Here is a 20376-nt window from a genome sequence, read left to right as displayed (position 1 = left end):
AATCTAAGATCATCTGGTATTTAGTCCCATCACTTCATGGCAAATAGATGGGGAAACAGTGACAGACTTTATTCTTTTGGGCTCCAAAATCAACTGTAGGTGTTAACTGCAGCCATGAAATTAAAAGATGCTGCTCCTTGGAAGAAAAGTTATGACCAACCTAGTTCAGTTCAGTTCAGTTCAGTTGCTCAGTCGTGTCCGACTCTTTGCGACCCCATGAATCACAGCACGCCAGGCTTCCCTGTCCATCACCATCTCCCGGAGTTGACTCAAACTCACGTCCATCGAGTCAGTGATGGCATCCAGCCATCTCATCCTCTGTTGTCCCCTTTTCCTCCTGCCCTCAATCCCTCCCAGCATCAGGGTCTTTTCCAATGAGTCAACTCTTCATATGAGGTAGCCAAAGTACTGGAGTTTCAGCTTTAGCATCATTCCTTCCAAAGAACACCCAGGGCTGATCTCCTTTAGAATGGATTGGTTGGATCTCCTTGCAATCCAAGGGACTCTCAAGAGTCTTCTCCAACACCACAGTTCAAAAGCATCAATTCTTCGGTGCTCAGCCTTCTTCACAGCCCAACTCTCAAATCCATACATGACCACTGGAAAAACCATAGCCTTGACTAGACGAACCTTTGTTGGCAAAGTAATGTCTCTGCTTTTGAATATGCTATCTAGGTTGGTCATAACTTTTCTTCCAAGGAGTAAGTGTCTTTTAATTTCATGGCTGCAATCACTATCTGCAGTGATTTTGGAGCCCCCCAAAAATAAAGTCTGACACTGTTTCCACTGTTTACCCATCTATTTCCCATGAAGTGATGGGACCTGATGCCATGATCTTCGTTTTCTGAATGTTGAGCTTTAAGCCAACTTTTTCACTCTCCACTTTCACTTTCATCAAGAGGCTCCTTAGTTCCTCTTCACTTTTTGCCATAAGGGTGGTGTCATCTGTATATCTGAGGTTATTAATATTTCTCCGGGCAATCTTGATTCCAGCTCGTGCCTCTTCCAGCCCAGTGTTTCTCATGATGTATTCTGCATATAAGTTAAATAAGCAGGGTGACAATATACAGCCTTGACATACTCCTTTTCCTATTTGGAACCAGTCTGTTGTTCCATGTCCAGTTCTAACTATTGCTTCCTGACCTGCATATAGGTTTCTCAAGAGGCAGGTCAGGTGGTCTGTTATTCCCATCTCTTTTCAGAATTTTCCACAGTTTATTGTGATCCACACAGTCAAAGGCTTTGGCATAGGCAGCATATTAAAAAGCAGAGACATTAATTTGCCAACAAAGGTCTGTCTAGTCAAGGCTGTGGTTTTTCCAGTGGTCATGTATGGATGTGAGAGTTGGACTGTAAAGAAAACTGAGCGCCAAAGAATCGATGCTTTCGAACTGTGATGTTGGAGAAGACCCTTGAGAGTCCCTTGGACAGCAAGGAGATACAACCAGTTCATCCTAATGGATATCAGTCCTGAATCTTCATTGGAAGGACTGCTGCTAAAGCTGAAACTCCAATACTTTGGCCACCTGATGGGAAGAACTGACTCATTTGAAAAGACCCTGATGCTGGGAAAGATTGAAGGTGGGAGGAGAAGGGGATGACAGAGGATGAGATGGTTGGATGACATTACTGATTCACTGGACATGAGGTCAAGTCTGGGAGTTGGTGATGGACAGGGAGGCCTGGCGTGTTGCAGTCCATGGGGTTGCAAAGAGTCTGACTCGTCTGAGTGACTGAACTGAACTGATAATGACATGTGGACTTCCCAGGTGGTACTGTTCATGAAGAACTCACCTGCCAGTGTAGGAGATGGGAGATGTAAGAGGTGAGAATTCAGTCCCTGTGTTGGGAAGATCCCCTGGAGGAGGGCATGGCAACTCCTTTCAGTATTCTTGCCTGGAGAATCCCTTGGACAAAGGAGTCTGCAGGCTGTAGTCCATGGGGTTGCAGAGGGTAGGACACAACTGAAGCAACTTAGCATACATGCATAATGACATTCATCTGTCATTACTGTATGAGATAGTGTATTTCCACTCCTGTAAAAATCCTCTGCATTCTGTCTGTTCATTTCCTGCCTTCTGTGACAACCACTGGCTTTTTTATGATCTCCATAGTTTTCCCATTTCCAGAATATCATATAATTGAAATCATACAGTATGTAGCCTTTTCAGATTAGCTTCTTTAACTTAGTAGTGTGAATTTAAGTTTTTTTCTACGTTTTTTCATAGCTTTACAGCTCATTTCTTTGTAGTGCTGAACAGTAATTTTGTTTAGATTACTACAGGTTATTTAGTCATTCACCTACTGAAGGACGTCTTGTTTGCTTTTGGTGCTTATGGATAAAGCTGTTAGAAACATCTGTGTGTAGACAAGGGAGTGTGATTGTCAGATCATATGGTATGAACATGTTTAATTCTGTAACAAATCACCAAACTGTCTTCCCAAGTAGCTGTACCATTGTGCACTCTCAGCAGTAAATGAATGAGAGTTCTCATTGTTCCCGGTCCTCATCCCCCTTTGATGTTGTCGTCAGTGTTCTGGATTTTGGTCATTCTAATAGGTGTGAGGTGTTATCTTGCTGCTTTAATTTGGCGTTTTCTTGTTATGTGATGTGGAGCATCTTTCTAAGTGCTCTTTCGCCATCTGTGTATCTTCTTTGGTTAGGTGTCGAAGGTCTTGGGCTTGTGTTTTAGTTGAGTTGTTTTCTTATTGGCGAGTTTGAGTTCTTCATATAAGTTGGATAATAGTCCTTTATCAGATATCTCTTGCATATGTTTTCTCTCAGTCTGTGACTTGTCTTCTAGTTGTCTTGACATTGTCTTTTGCAGAGAAGTTTTTAATTTTAACGAAGTCTAGCTGCTTCTTTCTTTCATGGACTGTGCCTTTGATAGTATTTATCTACTGTAGAAAGTTACTGACATACCCCAGCTTGTCCAGGTTTTCTCCTTAGTTGTCTTCTAGGAGTTTTACGGTTTTGTGTTTTAACTGCTCTTTCTTCTGTGCTCTGTGGACCATTTTTCGCTAATATTTGTAAAGGGTATAGGGCCTACGTCTAGATTATTTTTTTTGCATGTGGATGTTGAGTTATGCCAGGACCGTTGGTTGAAGAGGCTTTCTTTGCTCCATTGTATTGCTTTTTTTCTTTTGTCAGAGATCAGTGGGGTATAGTTCTTGGCTCTCATTTCAGTTGCTTTGATCTGTTTGTTCTTTTGCCAATACCACCCTGTCTTGCTTACTGTAGGTTTATCATAAGTCTTGATGTTGAGTGTCAATACTCTGTTTTTCTTCAATATCGTGTTGGCTATGTGGTCTTTTGCCTCTCCTATAAACTTTAGAATAGCTTTGTTGATACCCACGGAATAACTTGGGGGGATTTTGAATGCACTGAATGTATAGATGAAATTGGGAAGAACTAACATCTTGACAGTATTGAGTCTTTCTATCCATGGAGATAGAAACTCTCTCCATTTATTTAGTTCTTTGATTTCATGAGTTTTGTAGTATTTCTCATGTAGATCTTGTACATATTTTATTAGATCTATTCCTGAGTAATTCATTATTTTGGATGTTCATGTAAATGGTATTGTTTTTCAGATTTCAAATTCCACTTGTTCATTATTGATATATAGGAAAACAAATTAATTTTTCTATATTAATCTTGTATCCTACAACCTTGCTATTGGATGATCATGTCATCTGAACAAAGATAGTTTTATGTTTTCCTTTCCAATCTGTATACTTTTTATTTCTTTTCTTACTGCATTGGCTGAGACTTCCAGTATAATGTTGAAAAACAGTGGTAAAGGGACATCCTTGCCTTGTTCCTGATCTTATGGGAAGTTTTCAGAGTTTCTCATCACTAAATATGTTAGCAACAGGTTTTCTTTTTAATAGATAGTCTGTTATGAACAGGTGTTGGATTTTGTCAAATGCTTTTTCTTCTCTTATTGATATGGTCATGTGAATTTTCTTTTTTTAGCTTGATGATATGATGGATTACATTGATTTATTTTCAAATGTTGAACCAGTCTTGCATGCCTGGGGTAGATCCCACTTGGTTGTGGTGTATACTTTTTTTTCTTTTAAATACATTGTTGAATTCAGTTTGTTAGTATTTTGTTGAGAATTTTTGCATCAATGTTGATGAGAGATACTGGTCTGCGATTTTCTTATCTTGTAATGTCTTTGTTTTGGTGTTAGGGTAATGCTGGCCTTGTGGAGCGATTTGCTTCTGTCCTCCAAAAAGACTGTACCTAAGAGGTGTAATTTTCTCCTTCAAATTTTGGTAGAATTCACCAGTGAACCCATGTGAGCTGGTGCTTTCTGTTGTAGAAGGTTCTTAATCATTGATCTAATTTCTTTAATAGATACATACCCACTTGGATTCTCCTTTTCGTTTGGTGTAAGTTTTGGCAGTTATGGTTTTGGTCCATTTCATCTAGGCTGTTAGAATTGTTCCTAGTGTTGTGGGCATAGAATTGTTCCTGCTGCTGCTGCTGCTAAGTCGCTTCAGTCGTGTCCGACTCTGTGTGACCCCATTGACGGCAGCCCACCAGGCTCCCCCGTCCCTGGGATTCTCCAGGCAAGAACGCTGGAGTGGGTTGCCATCTCCTTCTCCAGTGCATCAAAGTGAAAAGTAAAAGTGAAATCTCTCAGTTGTGCCCGACTCTTAGCGACCCCATGGACTGCAGCCTACCAGGCTCCTCCGTCCATGGGATTTTCCAGGCAAGAGTAGTGGAGTGGGGTGCCATTGCCTTCTCCGAGAATTGTTCCTAGTGTTCCTTTATTCCTTTAATGTCCATGTGAACAGAGATAGTTTTATGTGTTTCATTGCAGTCTGTTTACTTCTTCTTCTTGCATTGACTGGGACTTCCCGTATGATGTTGAAAAACAGTGGTAAGGGGACATCCTTGCCTTGTTCCTGATCTTAATGGGAATGTTAATGGGAATAGGGATGTCCCTTCTTTCATTTTCGATGCTAGTTGCTTTCACTCAGCAAAATGCTTTTGTGATTCATCCACATTATTGTGTGATTCATCAGTCTGTTCCTTTTAAAAATACTGAGTAGTATTGCATTGTATGGTATGCATACACTGTTTGTTTATCCATTCATTGAAAGTTGGATTTGGATTGTTTCATACTTTTGAGAATTATAAATAGAGCTGCTATAGACATTTATGTATCAATTTTTGTTTGAATATTAGTTTTTAGTTCTCATGGATAGATGACTAGGAGTGGGATTGCTAGATCATACGATAAGTGGATGTTTTACTTAGTTGAAAACTGCCATAGTTTTTCAGAGTTTGAGTACATATTACATTCCTGTCAGTAGTATGTCAGAGTTGTGGTGATTCTGTGTCCTTTTCAGCAGTTAGAATTTTTTAATGTTAATCATTCTAATAGGTATGTTGTGGTATCTCAGTGTAATTTAATTTGTATTTCCTTAATGGTTAGAGTGTTAAACATCTTTTCTTGTTCTTATTTTCCATTCTTATATCCTTTTCGGGCTTCCTTGGTGGCTCAGCTGGTAAAGAATCTGCCTGCAATGCAGGAGACCTGGGTTCGATCACTGGATTGGGAAGATTCCCATGGAGAAGGGAACAGCTACCCACTCCAGTATTCTGGCCTGGAGAATTCCATGGACAGAGTAACCTGGCAGGCTGCAGTCCATGGAGTTGCAGAGTTGGAGATGACTGAGCAAGTCACATATCCTTTTTGGTGACATCCTTGTTCAAGGTTCATATGTGTAAAAAAATGTTTGTTTTCCTGCTGTTGAATTTAGAGTTTTCTTTATGTAGTAGTCTTGATACAATTCCTTGTTGGGTATGTGATTTGCGAACATTTTCTTTCAGTTGGATAAATTGTCTTTTCCTTCTCTTGACAATGTGTACTGCAGATCAGATTTTACTTTTGATAGTCATTTTATCAGTTTTTGATTCTGTGGGTTTTGTTTTTTCGTGTCATGTCTAAAAATTCTTTGCCTAATTCTAAGCTCAGAAAGATTTTGTTCTGAAAGCTTTTAGGTCTCTTAGTAATATTTAGATATAAGATCTATTTTTATTTACTTTTTATGCAAGATTTTAAGTCTTGGTTGGGGTTTGTTTGCATATAGATGTTGAGTTGTTACAACACCATCTGTTGAAAGGACTGTGAAAGACTGTCATTTCCCTGTAGTATTGCTTTTGCACCGGTGTGGAAAATCAAATAGTGACTTCTGTGATTCTGTTTCTGAATTCAGTTTTCTAGTCTGTCGATCTGTATGTATGTCCATTTGGCAGTACTACATTGTTTTGATTACTGTGGCTTTATCATCAGTGTTAAAGTTGGATTCCTTCACCTTTGTTCTTTTTTATCCAGAATTGTTTTATCCAGTCTAGTTTCTGTGCTTTCCCATATAGAGTTCCGTCTGTGTTTATTAAAAATCTTCCTAGGATTTTGATTGCAATTGTACAATCAAAATCCCAGAAAGATGTTTACATGTTGATCTTTTATCTTGTGTTTTTGCTAGCTCACTAGTTGTAGGAGTTTTTTGGTAGATCCCTTTGGGCTTCCCCGGTGGCTCAGGCGGTTAAGAATGTGCCTGCAGTGTGGGAGACTTGGGTTCCGTACCTGGGTTGGGAAGATCCCCTGGAGAAGGGAATGGCTACCCACTGCAGTATCCCTGCCTGGAAAATTCCATGGACAGAGGAACCTGGTCGGCTACAGTCCATGGGATTGCAGTGAGTTGGACACAACTGAGTGACTCGTGCTTTCACTTTTTTTGATATTTTGTGAAGACGATTAAGCTGTCTGACACTAACAGTTCTGTTTCTTCTTTTATGATTTGTGTGCCTCATTTTTTTTCTTTTCTTATTACACTAGGTGGGAACGCTCCAGTATGTTTTGCTATAAGAGTGTTGATAGTACATATTTTCCAATCTAGTGGAAAGCAGTCAGTCAGTATTAAGTTTGATGTTATTTGTTGATTTTTGTAGATGCCCTTTATCAGGTTGGGGAAGATCTTGTCTACTTCTGGTTTTCTAACAATTTTTTTTCATCAATACTTTTTTCTGAATCAATTGACATGACTCTCTGTATTTTTCTCTTTTGATTATAGTATGATATTTTGCATTGAGTGGCTGATTTAAAAATATTGGACCAGTCCTTCATTTTGGGTATAAGCCTTGCTTGATTGTGGTGTATCATTCTTCGTTGTTCAGTCACTAAGTCATGTCCAACTCTTTGTGACCCCATGAACTTCATTCAGCATGGCAGGCTTCCCTGTCCTTCACTATCTCTTGGAGTCTGCTGAAATTCACTTCTGTTGAGTCAGTGATGCTATCTAACCATCTCATCCTCTGCTGTCCCCTTCTTCTCTTGCCCTCAATCTTTCCCAGCCTCAGGGTCTTTTCCAGTGAGTCAGTTCTTCGCATCAGATGGCCAAAGTATTGGGGCTTTGGCATCAGTCCTTCCAATGAATATTCATGGTTGATTTCCTTTAGGGTTGACTGGTTTGATCACCTTGTTGTCCCAGTGACTCTGAAGAGTCTTCTTCAGCACCACAGTTTGAAAGCATCAGTTCTTCGGTGCTCAGCCCTCTTTATGTTCCAACTCTCACACCTGTACATGACTACTGGAAAAACCATAGCTTGACTATAGGGACATTTATTGGCAAAGTGATGTCTTTGCTTTTTAATACACTCTCTAGGTTTGTCATAGCTTTTCTTCAAAGGAGTAAGCGTCTTTTAATTTCGTGGCTGCATGATGTACTCTGCATAGAAGTTGAATAAGTAGGGTGACAATATACAGGCTTGACTTACTCCTTTCCTAGTTTTGAACCATCTGTTGTTTCATGTAAGGTTCTAACTGTTGCTTCTTGACCCACATGCAGGTTTCCCAGGAGGCAGGAAAGGTGGTCTGGTATTCTGGTCTCTTTTTAGAATTTTCCACAGTTTGTTGTGATCCACACAATCAAAGGCTTTAACATAGTCAATCATGCAGAAGTAGATGTATTTCTGGAACTCCCTTGCGTTCTCTATGATCCAGCGGATGCTGGCAATTTGATCTCTGGTTCCTCTGCCTTTTCTAAACCCAGCTTGTATATCTGGAAGTTCTTGCTTCACATACTGCTTAGCAGCTCCCTTTTCTGCTTCTGGAGTCAGAAATACAGGGCTTCTGTCTCTGTCAGCACCCCAGTGCCCAGAGGAAAGTGCTGGTCTCATCGCTGGTTCATGGTCATTTGAATTCTGTTCTCCCTCCATCTGCCTGTTGCTGTGTTCTTTTCAGAGTTTACAAGTAGTTGGTTAATGTATTCTGTTCAGATTTCATAGCTGCATTCAGTGGGACAAACGGAATGGAATACACTTACTCCATTTTACCTGCAATTGGAATGGCCAGTGGTGTTAGTTAAAAGTTATTTAAAAATGAGTCTGGGTAGGATTTTGATATACCTGAATTTGTTTTTGCATCCTATATGTTATGCTGTATATCCTACATTATGGGAAAAATTTGGTTAGGTGACGTCAGAGGACGAGAAAGGTCTCTACTTATTAAGCTTCATGTGAGAGACTTGGAAGAGAAAGGAGAACATTTGCAGCTAATTGCTTGGAATGGCCCAACTGCAGCCGCATATAGTAAGCTGCTGTTCATAATGGAGTGTCGCATTCCTCATATGAACGGTTATCTTCTTTCCATGGAAGATAAATGTTGAGAACCACTGACTTCCCGGTTAAAGCACAAACTCTACTCTGGCATTCAAGATTCCTTGCAAGCTGGTTTTCCTGGTAGTCGATCTTTCTCTTCTACCATCCTCCTAGTGACTCCTACTCACCTTGTTTTCAAGCCATTTCACAGATTTCTAAATATGCTGGGGCCTTTCGCATTCCATGATTTTGAGTCTGCCCTGTCTCTGTTGATAGTTCCCTTCTCACTTTCTCCTTTTGATCAGTTATCCAGTTTAATAGTTCTGTAACTGATTTGTCATGAAACCATTTTTTGCATTAGCTCTTTATACATGCTCTTATTTATTTTAATTGCACTTGGTTTGGAAGTCTGTCTTCGCACTGGACTGAATTCCTAGAGGGGAGGAGACTGATTTATCAAATCTCTTTTTATCCTTCTGTGGTAGAGCACCTGTGATGAATGTTGGACAGAGTCAGGGAAGTGTTCAGGGTTTACTCAATGGTAAAAGGGATATGGTGGCTGGAACATGTGCTCTGTCGTGCCCAACTCTTCGCCATCCTTTGGATGAAGCCCACCAGGCTCCTCTGTGCTTGGGATTTCCCAGGCAAAAATATTGGAATGGGTTGCATTTCCTTCTCCAGGGGATATTCCTGATCCAGGGATCAAACCTGTGTTTCCTGCATTGGCAGATGGATTCTTTACCACTGAGCCACCTGGGATGCCCCCTGGGTGGAACATGGAATAGCTGAATTAGAAAAGAGAGTGGGGACAGGGACCATTATTGTGTAAATGGAATTAGGAGCTAACATTGGGAGGGAAATGTTTTCTTCTTTTGAGTTTTGGGTATAATACTCAGATACTCATTTTCCTGGTCTTTTAATTATATATAGTTTTTGTTTTTGGTAGGACAGCTTTTCCTATAGTCCTTCTGTCCAGAGAACGAGCTGCCACATGGTTTTGCTACCTTCTGTTGTCCAGATGTTCCTTTCAATTTGGATATATTTATTTACTCTTTCATACAAAAGAGGCGTGCCGACAGCTGCGCCAAGTGTTCTGTCCTAAGCCAACCAGACATTTGGATTTAGAGAAAAGTTAGATTTTGAAGCAAAAGCCAAGTAGCTTGCAGACTTATGCAGTCATATATATATATATATTTTTTTTTCCTAAGCCCATTGCTGCTGCCAGATTGGGTACCTTTTTACCTCTGTCTTTATAGCATCCTGTCACAAATTCTTTCCAAAATTAAAGATCTAATTCACTGTGAAATCTCTGTGAGATGAAATGAGCCTTTGTACAGGCTCGAGTCTGTACCTGAGTACTTCCGTGCAGCTGGGAAGTTCACTGAAGTTACATGCTCGGGATGTAGAGTGTGCCAGGCTCCTTGGAAGGGGCAGAACTCCGGAGATGAGTAATCCTTCAACTTAGCAGGTGACTTCATCTCTCCTGACATGTATCTACTTTCCCTATGTTTTGAGTCTTCTTACCCTTCACCTTAGATTAGGTGTGTCAGTTCCAAGGAAGGTAGAAGATGGGCGACTCATCTTTGCTTCATTCCTGACACCCTTGCTCTGTTTATCTGAGTTTCTCTGAGTCTCTAGACTAAGTCCCCAGAGAAGCACTTCTCTGCTTTCATTCATTTCCTGGTTGCCAGGCCCAGTCACGGAGTCATAGGAGAATTCACTGAGTGGCAAACTCACTTTGGATAGGTAACTGTCAAGGTGAATTGTTAGGCTTGAAATAGGAATTCAGAATAGTTTTTGGAGCTCCTTCAAAGTACTCGTCCTGTCCTCTGGCGAAGAAGAGTTTTTTTTTTTTTTTGGGGGTGTGTCTTGATGAGACGGAAGGATATTTTTAGAAAATGAAACGTTTCCCAGATTTTTGGGGTGGCTTCCTGTATCTTGTCCCTGTTATCGAGAATGACTATGCTCGTGAAAACCCTGAGCTCCCTGACGGCTTTTGATGCTCGCTGCTTCATGTAAGGGAGCTAACTATAGAGTACCAGGAATTTTCAGGGGAGCAGAGCATTGGGAAGGTTATTTTTGATACTCATCTGAAGCTCTTTGGAGAGAAACCAACCAATCATATGCTGTAAATCAAGGTTTTCATGCCCTTTGTGAACCCAGCCGCAATGCTGGACAGTTTGGGAAGTGGAATCTGAGGTTAGAAAGCCAGCTTTGGGAGCTCCTAGGAATGAGCAGACACCAGGTAGAATGGATGCTATGAAAAAGATACTCACCATTCAGATGCACAAAGAGAGGAATGGTAGCTGTGTTGCCTGCAGCCAGGTTGCATTTGTAGTAATTGAGGAGCTGGATCAGCATTTTCAGATTTTTATTACAAATTAGATTCTGTGTAAGAAACTGTTGATATTTTTCATGACAGTCCTAAAAATAAGTTCTATTAGAAAGCGATATTGGTCACAATTTTTGATTTTTAAATTAAAATATACTATATTTTCTATGGTAAAAAAAAAATACAAAATTTTAAAGGTCCTGACTTCTAATTGAGGCTGGTGGAGTGAGTCAGAGTTCTGTCTTCCCATTCCAAATTCCCAAGGAAGAGAAACAGTTAAGACAAATTCAAAAGAAAAAAGAATAACAAACCAGAATTTTGTTGTGAAACAGAGTGGGGAGTATGGTCCTGGAAATGATGAGGAATTTCTGAAAGACATAGAGCAGATGGAACTGTTCAGTAGAAAACCGCTGTCTACAACACAGACAGGAGAGGATGGCTGTAAAAGATGGGAGCCTTTCCAGAAGAGAGAGATCCAGAGGAGGACAAGACCTGGGCAGTGGACAGCGTGTCTGCTGAGGACACATCGTGATGGTCATCCAGATGGTGATTCCTCATGCTGCGGGTCCACCTGCAGGGAGATGGCTGGCAGACTGGAGGGCCATGTCTCAGAATTCTCTAGCAGTTAAAAAATAATAAGATAGATCTCTACATATTGATATAACATCTCTGAGACATTTTAAAGACTGAAAAAGAACATATAGAATGACATGTGATATGAAAATACCATCAGTGTGGGACTTCCCTGGCGGTCCAGTGGTTAAAACTCTACACTCCCAATGCAGGGTGCGATCCCTGATTAGGGAACTGAGATCCTGCATGCCACATGGCCTGACCAAAAAAAAACCCAACCCTATTAAGGTTTAACCCCCACCCTCCCCACACACACTCTGAAAAGTAGTATATGCATCATGTAAAAGCACAGACCAGGGGTTCTCAGCAGTGGCACCATTGGCATTTTGGGTTAAGTGATTCTTCTTTCTGGGGGCTGTCGTGCTCATGGTCTAATAGAATGTTGCGAAGTGTCCTTGTCCTCTGCCCACTGGACAGCAGTAGCACCCTTCCATCCCACCGTCATGACCAGCAGAACTGTCTGCAGTCGTTGCCAGCTGTGTCCTGCAGAACAGAGTTGCTCCCAGTTGAGATCCCTGGCAAAGGTCTAAGCTTGCATCTTCAACTGAGAAGTGATAACTGGAGAGAAAAAATGTGATGGGGTTGCAGGTGTGGTTGAAACAGTTGTTAGCTTAGCTTTGAACAAGAACAATGTTTTGGTGTTACATGTTGTTTAAAAAAAAAACCCAAAACCCAAAGATGCCTTTGTTTCTTTGTAAGATCTCTCTTAAATTAAAAAATGATCAGTGATCAAAAGAAGAAATGCAGATAGCTCACAAACCTGAAAATATGCCCAAAGGCACTCATAATTAGAGAAATGCAAATTTAAAACCAGTCAGGAGTCATTTTTCTTCATTAGATTAAGAAAATTAGATCAGCAAACAGTAAAAATGTTCAGTGGTGGTGTGGTGTGGAGAAGTTCATCTCTGCTCCGAGTGTTAATAGATGTAGGCTTTTGAGTATGTGGTTTATAGCCTTTACACTTTCAAGTACTTTTCTCATAGAAATATGCATAGAGAAATATGCATACATGTTTAGAGAATCCTTTTGCAGCTTGTAATATCTGCAGATGAGCCATAATATCCATTACTGGAGAAAAGGTTAAGTTATGGTTTACCCAGTCACTAGGAATGTTATATAGCAGTTAAACAAGTTGCAAGAATCATACACAGTGTGATGCAATTTATGGGAAGAAAATCTTAAGCTCAGTATAAAACCGTACACTTTTATGTCTGCTCTGCATATGAAATTAGCCAAGCCTGAAAGGACACATCCACAACCATCGACAGTTCGTTTCAGTGTAGGAAGTGGGACTGAGAGGCCTGAATGGGGATGAGAAGTTATGGTTATCTGTGTTGCTTAAACTTCTAAATTTTCTGTCAAGCCATTCTTACGTTACTTGGGATTAAAAAACTTGAGCACACCTGGATGACTCACTTGGATGTGTAGTCTTTATCAATCAGCAGCACCTCAGAAGCAGTGGTGGTGCTGGCCAGGTTCTAGGAGTTTTCGAGAGCTCCTGGCATTGGTGACTATTTGTATTTAAATTATTAGAACTGACATTTAACTGTTCGTACGGTTTGGGAATGCTTTAAGAAAAATATACTGCTTACAATGGAGGGTATTTCTTAATTCTATTCCTAGACTCTCACTGTATCATTGTTTCAGAAATCTGTACTCAGAATTACATATGTATATTCAAGCATTCATGACTAGAGTCTTAAATGAATGTGTGGTAGCTTTTCTTTAGTAAATGGAAAATGATTACAAGCTAGAATTATGCCACATTCTCATTATTGATATTTTCTTTTTGTGTTGTTTGTGTTTTTCCTCCCATGTTGAATTTTTTCTTCTTGTTGTTTAGTCGCTAAGTCGTGTCCAACTGTTTGTGACCCCGTGAACTGCAGCATGTGTGTGCACACGCCTGCACGTGTGTGTGTGTAGCAGACTATATAAGTTCTGAAACTACATTTTTTACAATTGCTTGTCAGTGATAGCCTGTAAGTTGTGATGAATCTACATAGTTTTTTAAAAGACTGTAAAATTACATAAAGTTTATCACTTTATTTTTAATTGTACAATTCAGTGGCATTGTGTGTTCACACTGTTACAACCATCACCACCTTCTATTTCCTGAACTTTTCCCATTGAGTCTATAAATTTTGTAGAATCTCTTTCCAGGTTGTCTTTTGTCTTCACAGCCGTGTATTTGGCTGCTGATCTTAGGGGCTTCTAGTCAGGTTTGTGAGCCTGGGCACACACACTCACATCTGTTAGGTATTTCTGTGAGGACATCTCCCTGAAAAGCTCTATCAAGCTGCAGTGAAGAAGTTTTATTGAATACCTTGTGTGTGTACTGCATCTTACCAACAGTTACAGAGAGAAGAAGGTAAGATCCTCTTGCATCCCCAACATTCCCTGGCATTACGGGTAAGCCACATACATGAGGCAATGGCACCCCACTCCAGTACTCATGCCTGGAAAGTCCCACGAACGGAGGGGCCTGTGGGCTGCAGTCCATGGGGTCGCTGGGAGTCGGACACGACTGAAGCGACTTAGCAGCAGCAGCAGCACATACATGAAAGACTAGTCATCTTCGGTTTGCCTTTCTTTTTTTGCCTCCCATTTGCTCTTCAACCGAGGGACGCCTGGCTTCTATTTCTGTTGTTCTAGTAAGTCCCCAAAGTTGCCAGAGATCTGGTTCATTGGATCCAATAGCTATTCTAAGTCCCTACCTTCTCTGGTCTGTCTGGAGCACATAGCACTGGTTCCTTCTGCTTTGATGCTTATTACTTCCATACCATTTTCATTCCCTCTCAGGCCTCCATGCATTTGGTACAGTGTTTGTACTGCTGGAATGCCCTTCTCAGTTGGCTTCTGTCTCAGGAATCTTCTTTGTCAGGTGAATCTTAACTTTCTCTTTATTGGTTAGTCATTAATCAAAAATTAATAGCATATTGCACTGTGCTGTGTACCAGGAGTAGTATCTCATTAGAGCTCACAGCACAGTGGATTTAAAATATTTTTATATGAAATTTCCTGATTTTATTTAACAATTTTATTGAATCATGGTGTACTTTTTAGACTTGTGCAACTCTCACCACTGTCCAGTTTTAGAATGTAGCCGTCACCCGGAAAGACCTCTTTGTGTCCGTCTGCAGTCACTCTTGTTGCCAGCTTCACCTCGGTAGCCACTGATACGCTTTGTCTGTAGTTTTGCATTTTCTAAAAATTTTCAGATACATCGAAATATTTAATAGTGGGCCTTTTGTGTCTGGCTTTTTCACGTAGAATAATGTTTTTGTGGTTGTTGTTCAGCCGCTAAGTTGCGTCTGACTCTTTGCGACCCCGTGGACTGCAGCGCGCCAGGCTTCCCTGTCCTTCACTGTCTCCCAGAGTGTGTTCAAACCCATGTCCATTGAGTCAGTGATGCCATCCAACCATCTCATCCTCTGTCACCCTCTTCTTTCTCCTGCCCTCAGTCTTTCCCAGCATCAGGGTTTCCTCCAATCAGTTGGCTCTTTGCATCACGTGGCCAAAGTAGTGGAATTTCAGCTTCAGCATCAGTATTTCCAGTGAATATTCAGGGTTAATTTCCTTTAGGATGGACTGGTTTAATCTTCTTGTTGTCTCAGGAACTCTCAAGAGTCTTCTCCAGCACCACAATTGAAAGGCATCACTTCTTTGGCGCTCAACCTTTTTTATGGTCCAACTCTCACATCCACAGATGACGGAAAAACCATAGCTTTGACTATACAGACCTGTGTCAACAAAGTGATGTCTCTGCTTTTTAATATGCTGTTGAGGTTTGTCATAGCTTTTCGTCCACGGAGCGAGTGCCTTTTAATTTCATGGCTCCATTCACCATCTGCAGTGATTTTTTGAGCCCAAGAAAATAAAATCTGCCACTGTTTCCAGCTTTTTCACATCTATTTGCCATAAAGTGATGGGACCAAATGCCATGATATTAGTTTTTTGAATGTTCAGTTTTAAGCCAGCTTTTCCACTCTCCTCTTTCACCTTCATCAAGAGCTTCTTTAGTTCCTCTTCACTTTCTGACATTAGTGGTATCATCTGCATATCCAAGGTTGTTGTTTCTCCCAGCAGTCTTGATTCCAGCTTGTAGTTTATCCAGCCGGCAGTTTGCATGATGTACTCTGCATATAAGTTAAATAAGCCAGGTGACAATATACAGCCTTGACGTACTCCTATCCCAATTTTGGATTTTTTGAGATTTATGTTACTACATTTATCAGTTTGTGGCCCTTTTTTTGGCCGAGTAATACTCTACTATATGAATCGAATACATTTTGCTTTGTCTATTTACCAGCTGCTGGCCATTTGGGTGGCTTCCAGTTTTTGATACTATGAATAAGCATGTTATGAACAATTGTGTACATGTGTTTGAATGGGCATATATTATCATTTCTCTTGGGTGTGTATGCTTAGGAGTGGAATTGCTGGGTCATTTGATAACTATCCTTTTTAGGTACTAACAGACTGTTTTCCAAAGCAGCTGTACCATTTTATATTCCCACTAGCAGAGTATGTGGGTTCAAGTTTCTCCTCATTCTCACCAATGTTTGTCATTATCTTTTTGATTATAGATATCCTGTTGGGCGGGAAGTGGAATCACATTGTTATTAATAGTGTCTTGGAAGAACAAAAGTTTTAAATTTTGATTAATTTTATCAGACTTTTTCCTTATGGATCAGTCTTCAGGAGACTGACATCTGTGGAGTGTATCTCTTTTTTTTTTTTTATTTCAATTAAAAAAATTTTAATTTATTTATTTTAGTTGGAGGCTAATTACTTTACAATATTATAGTGGTTTTTGCCATGCACTGATATGAATCAGCCATAGGTGTACATGTGTTCTCCATTCTGAAACCCCCTCCCACTTCCCTCCCCATCCCATCCCTCAGGGTCATCCCACTGCACCAGCCCTGAGCACCTGTCTCATGTGTCGAACCTGGCGATCTGTTCCACATATGATAATATACATGTTTCAGTGCTATTCTCTCAGATCATCCCACCCTTGCCTTCTCCCACAGAGTCCAAAAGACTGTTCTATACATCTGTGTCTCTTTGTCTGTCTCGCATACAGGGTTATCGTTATGATCTTTCTAAATTCCATATATATGCGTTAGTATACTGTATTGGTGTTTTTCTTTCTGGCTTACTTCATTCTGTATAATAGGCTCCAGTATCATCCACCTCATCAGAACTGATTCAAATGTATTCTTTTTAATGGCTGAGTAATATTCCACGTGTATATGTACCACAGCTTTCTTATCCATTCATCTGCTGATGGACATCTAGGTTGCTTCCACGTCCTGGCTATCATAAACAGTGCTGCGATGAACACTGGGGTACACGTGTCTCTTTCAGTTCTGGTTGCCTTGGTGTGTATGCCCAGCAGTGGGACGGAGTGTATCTCCTGAGCTTCCTTGACCTCTGCCTTGGGTTGGGTGTTTGAAGACAAGAGCAGGAGGTCAGGCTGCCTCTCCCAGCCCCACTTCCCTACCTTACTGCCCTTCTCACCATGGCCACATTCTTCTAGTTTAGTGTGGGGCCCCCGCGCTCACCAGCTCTCTGTGCCATCCACGCTTTGAGCCCCTCCAGGCTGTGAAGGCCATGGCCTGCCACTGCTGTCAGTCCCTGGAGACCTCGTCAGCCCCTGTTGGTTGTGCGCTGGGCTGAGCTTCCTGCGTCGCACAGCGGCTTCCCCCCCTGGCTCTGGTTTCCCCGTGGTGATGTGCTTATCTCCACGCCGCTCTCTCCGTTCGTCTTGCCCTGTCCTTGCCTCACTGTGTCCAAGTCTGTCCTCTATGTCTGTGGGGAAGAAACATCTTAAGTGCTGCTTGTCTGCCTCAGCTTTCTCATTCTCTGCTAGTTTGGTTTAGTATTTCAAAGCTTTCTTTCCCTAGATAGAGCTGATCTAGTCTATTTTTTTTAGTCTCCTTTTCACCTTAGGTGCAATTTATTTGATAAGATTAGGGCCCAAGCAGAGTTATCTTTTCATCATGTCTCAGGCATCTAACAGACTAATATGAACATTTCCATTAACTCAAAGTCTTAAAATTCAGACATAATTTTTAACCTATCTATGGCCAAGCATTTAATTATTTAAACAAAAAGTCAATAAGGAAGATGATTTTTTCGGTCCCATAAATTTAAAAACACATCTTTCTTCTGCTAGATTGTTATTTGGCCTAATATAAAAGGCTGATACAAGTAATTTTCCCCTATTTAAAGAATCAAAAAATTTCCAAGTGTTAGTCGTCAAATTGTGTCTTGACTCTTTGCGACCCCATGGACTGTAGCCCATCAGACTGCTCTGGATGGAATTCTCCAGGCAAGAATACTGGAGTGGGTAGACATTCCCTTTTCTAGGGCATCTTCCCAACCCAGGGATCGAACCCGGATCTCCTGTCTTGCAGGCAGATTCTTTACCTATATAAAAACTAATGCTTGAGGAGGAAACTAATAATCTTTAAAATAAATAAAACCCCATTTGGGAACTTTTCTATTGGAAAAGTTTGTGAAGACTAACTCCTTGACTTAGTACTTAAAATCTGATTTTCTATTTGAAACTTGCTGTCAGCAATATCCTGGTTAATTCACTAGTTCAGTTTCAGTTTTCCATTATTGTTATATTTTCATTTTACTATTGAAATATAAAAATGAAATTTATATTTTTTCAGGGTATTGACATTTTTAAGACATAAATACATCTAGTCAGTGTGGGTGATGCTGCTAAGTCATTCTTGAGAGGAGAGTCTGCACTGCTTGAATGCAGTTTGTTTTGTATTAATATCATGAGCTTCCCTAGTAGCTCAGCTGGTGAAGAATCCACCTGCAACGTGGAAGACCTCAGTTCGATTCCTGGGTTGGGAAGATCTGCTGGAGAAGGGATAGGCTACCCACTCTGATACTCTTGGGCTTCCCTTGTGGCTCAGCTGGTAAAGAAAATGCCTGCAATTTGGGAGACCTGGGTTCAATCTCTGGGTTGGGAAGATATGCTGGAGAAGGGAACAGCTACTCACTCCAGTATCCTGGCCTGGAGAGTTCCACAGACAGTATAGTCCATGGGGTCGCAAAGAGTCGGACACGACTGAGTGACTTTAACTTTGTATTAATATTATTAAGCCAAAGAAATCACTTTCGTCATTTAGAACAGTAGCAACCAAATTGAAATTGGGTTTTGAAAGTGTTTTAAACTGTTCTTTCCTGGTTGGCTCATGAGTATCTCCTTGGGCACTAAGGCAGCAGAATGTTCCTAGTTTTTTTTCCTCTCTCAAATGGTTTCACCACGTAGTTTTGCTAGTACTGAGCCTGTGCCAGACTGTGGACTTGAGATGCTAGTATATGCTTCTACCTTAAAGCAAGACTTGTTTCTGAGAAATAGAAGAAACCAACCAACCCTTTAGAAACAGCATGTTTTGCTTTTCTTTGTAAAGTCCATAGGCAGTTTTGACCTGCTTTTGATGTATTTATTTGAATGTTTATTCAAACAATATTAATGATCTGCTAAAACATGTTAGGCTTTGAGCTAGATTCTCTGTATGTTTACATGTAAGAGTTTGTGCTAACCTAGGAAGAGTGTCTGTTTTGATGATAGTTGAAAAACAAGGGATGCAACATTATATATGCAGTTTGGTTACAGAAGTATATTTAGAGAAAAGCCTGAAAGTAAACAAGTCAAAATGTTATTAGGGTTCCCCTCCTTTTTAATGCATATTTATTGTAGAAAATTTGGCCATACCAATACACATGGATGCGTGTGTATGTGTTTCAATCCCATCCCCACCCCCTCCACCCCCCACAATACAATCCTTAGTTTCCATATGGATTACTAAAATTGGAGAAGGTTTAATTTAGCATAGCCTTTTACCTCAAAGACAATGGCTTAACAGTGAAAGTTAAGTAGTCATTCAAGTGTATCTATAAATTTAAAAGCTTGTAGCAGTAAAACTGTGCTGGGAGAGATTTTTTTTTTTAAAGGAATTTAAGACAACTTCTGCATTGCAGGACCTTATGATCTGGCAAAGGAGAGTGTATAAATTTTAACAGATGTAATCTGTAAAGCAGTCAAAGTGACATTACTGGGCAGGAGGCGATGAAATGTTAAATTTTGTACCAGGTACTATCGAAGCTCCGATCACAGGAGATTCATCTGAAGACTCTGGTAGAAGTGAAACTTGAAACACCGAGTAGCACCTGGAGGGAGATAAAGGCACAGAATAAGTGTGGATTTAACTTTAAAAACTATCCCCACCTGATTTATGCATTCTTTTTAAAGGATTGTTCAGTATTCAATTTCTTTCTTATAGAGAAAACCCACAACCACAACTACAGCAACTAAATTGCTATTAATAGGGAGTGACCTGGGCAGAAGGCAGTAGAAGAGTGGACATTCTGGTCTGAGAGGAGAAGAGCAAGTTGAAGTTGGCAGTAAGCAAGGCATACAGGAGAGCCTTGCTTTGAGTTTGGGAATCTTTAGGATTCCTTTGTGAGCCCGGCTGCCTTTCCTTGGATATTATTAGAGAAACTGAACTGTGTAGATTTGAGTATTTGATGTTAAGATACTGATCTATGAATCCCTTGAGTAGTAAGTATTTTTAACCTTTCAATACACTATACAGTTTTTTGCATAGTTTGAAAATATTTAATTGAATTGATAAAGATAACTCTGAACTTTCTTCAAGATGACTTGGGTGGGTTGTTTTTGGTGTTTTTTCTTTTTTTGGTCTCATTTAAAACCAAGTGCTTCTTTAAAAACTACTTTACAGCTGGGGAATATAACTT

At 40.4% G+C, this 20376-nt stretch overlaps 1 protein-coding gene across 4 annotated transcripts in view; it reads left to right on the top strand.

Annotated features, from left to right (window-relative positions):
• PCCA (propionyl-CoA carboxylase subunit alpha) overlaps positions 1-20376 on the top strand; it is a 360537-nt gene that overhangs the window by 32679 nt on the left and 307482 nt on the right. The gene's annotated exons all lie outside the window — the stretch shown is intronic.

Source organism: Bos mutus, chromosome 12 (genome assembly GCF_027580195.1).
Source record: "Bos mutus isolate GX-2022 chromosome 12, NWIPB_WYAK_1.1, whole genome shotgun sequence".
Lineage (NCBI taxonomy): Eukaryota > Metazoa > Chordata > Mammalia > Artiodactyla > Bovidae > Bos > Bos mutus.
The sequence above is the reverse complement of the archived record's forward strand: the minus strand, read 5'-3'. Positions and strand labels throughout refer to the sequence as shown.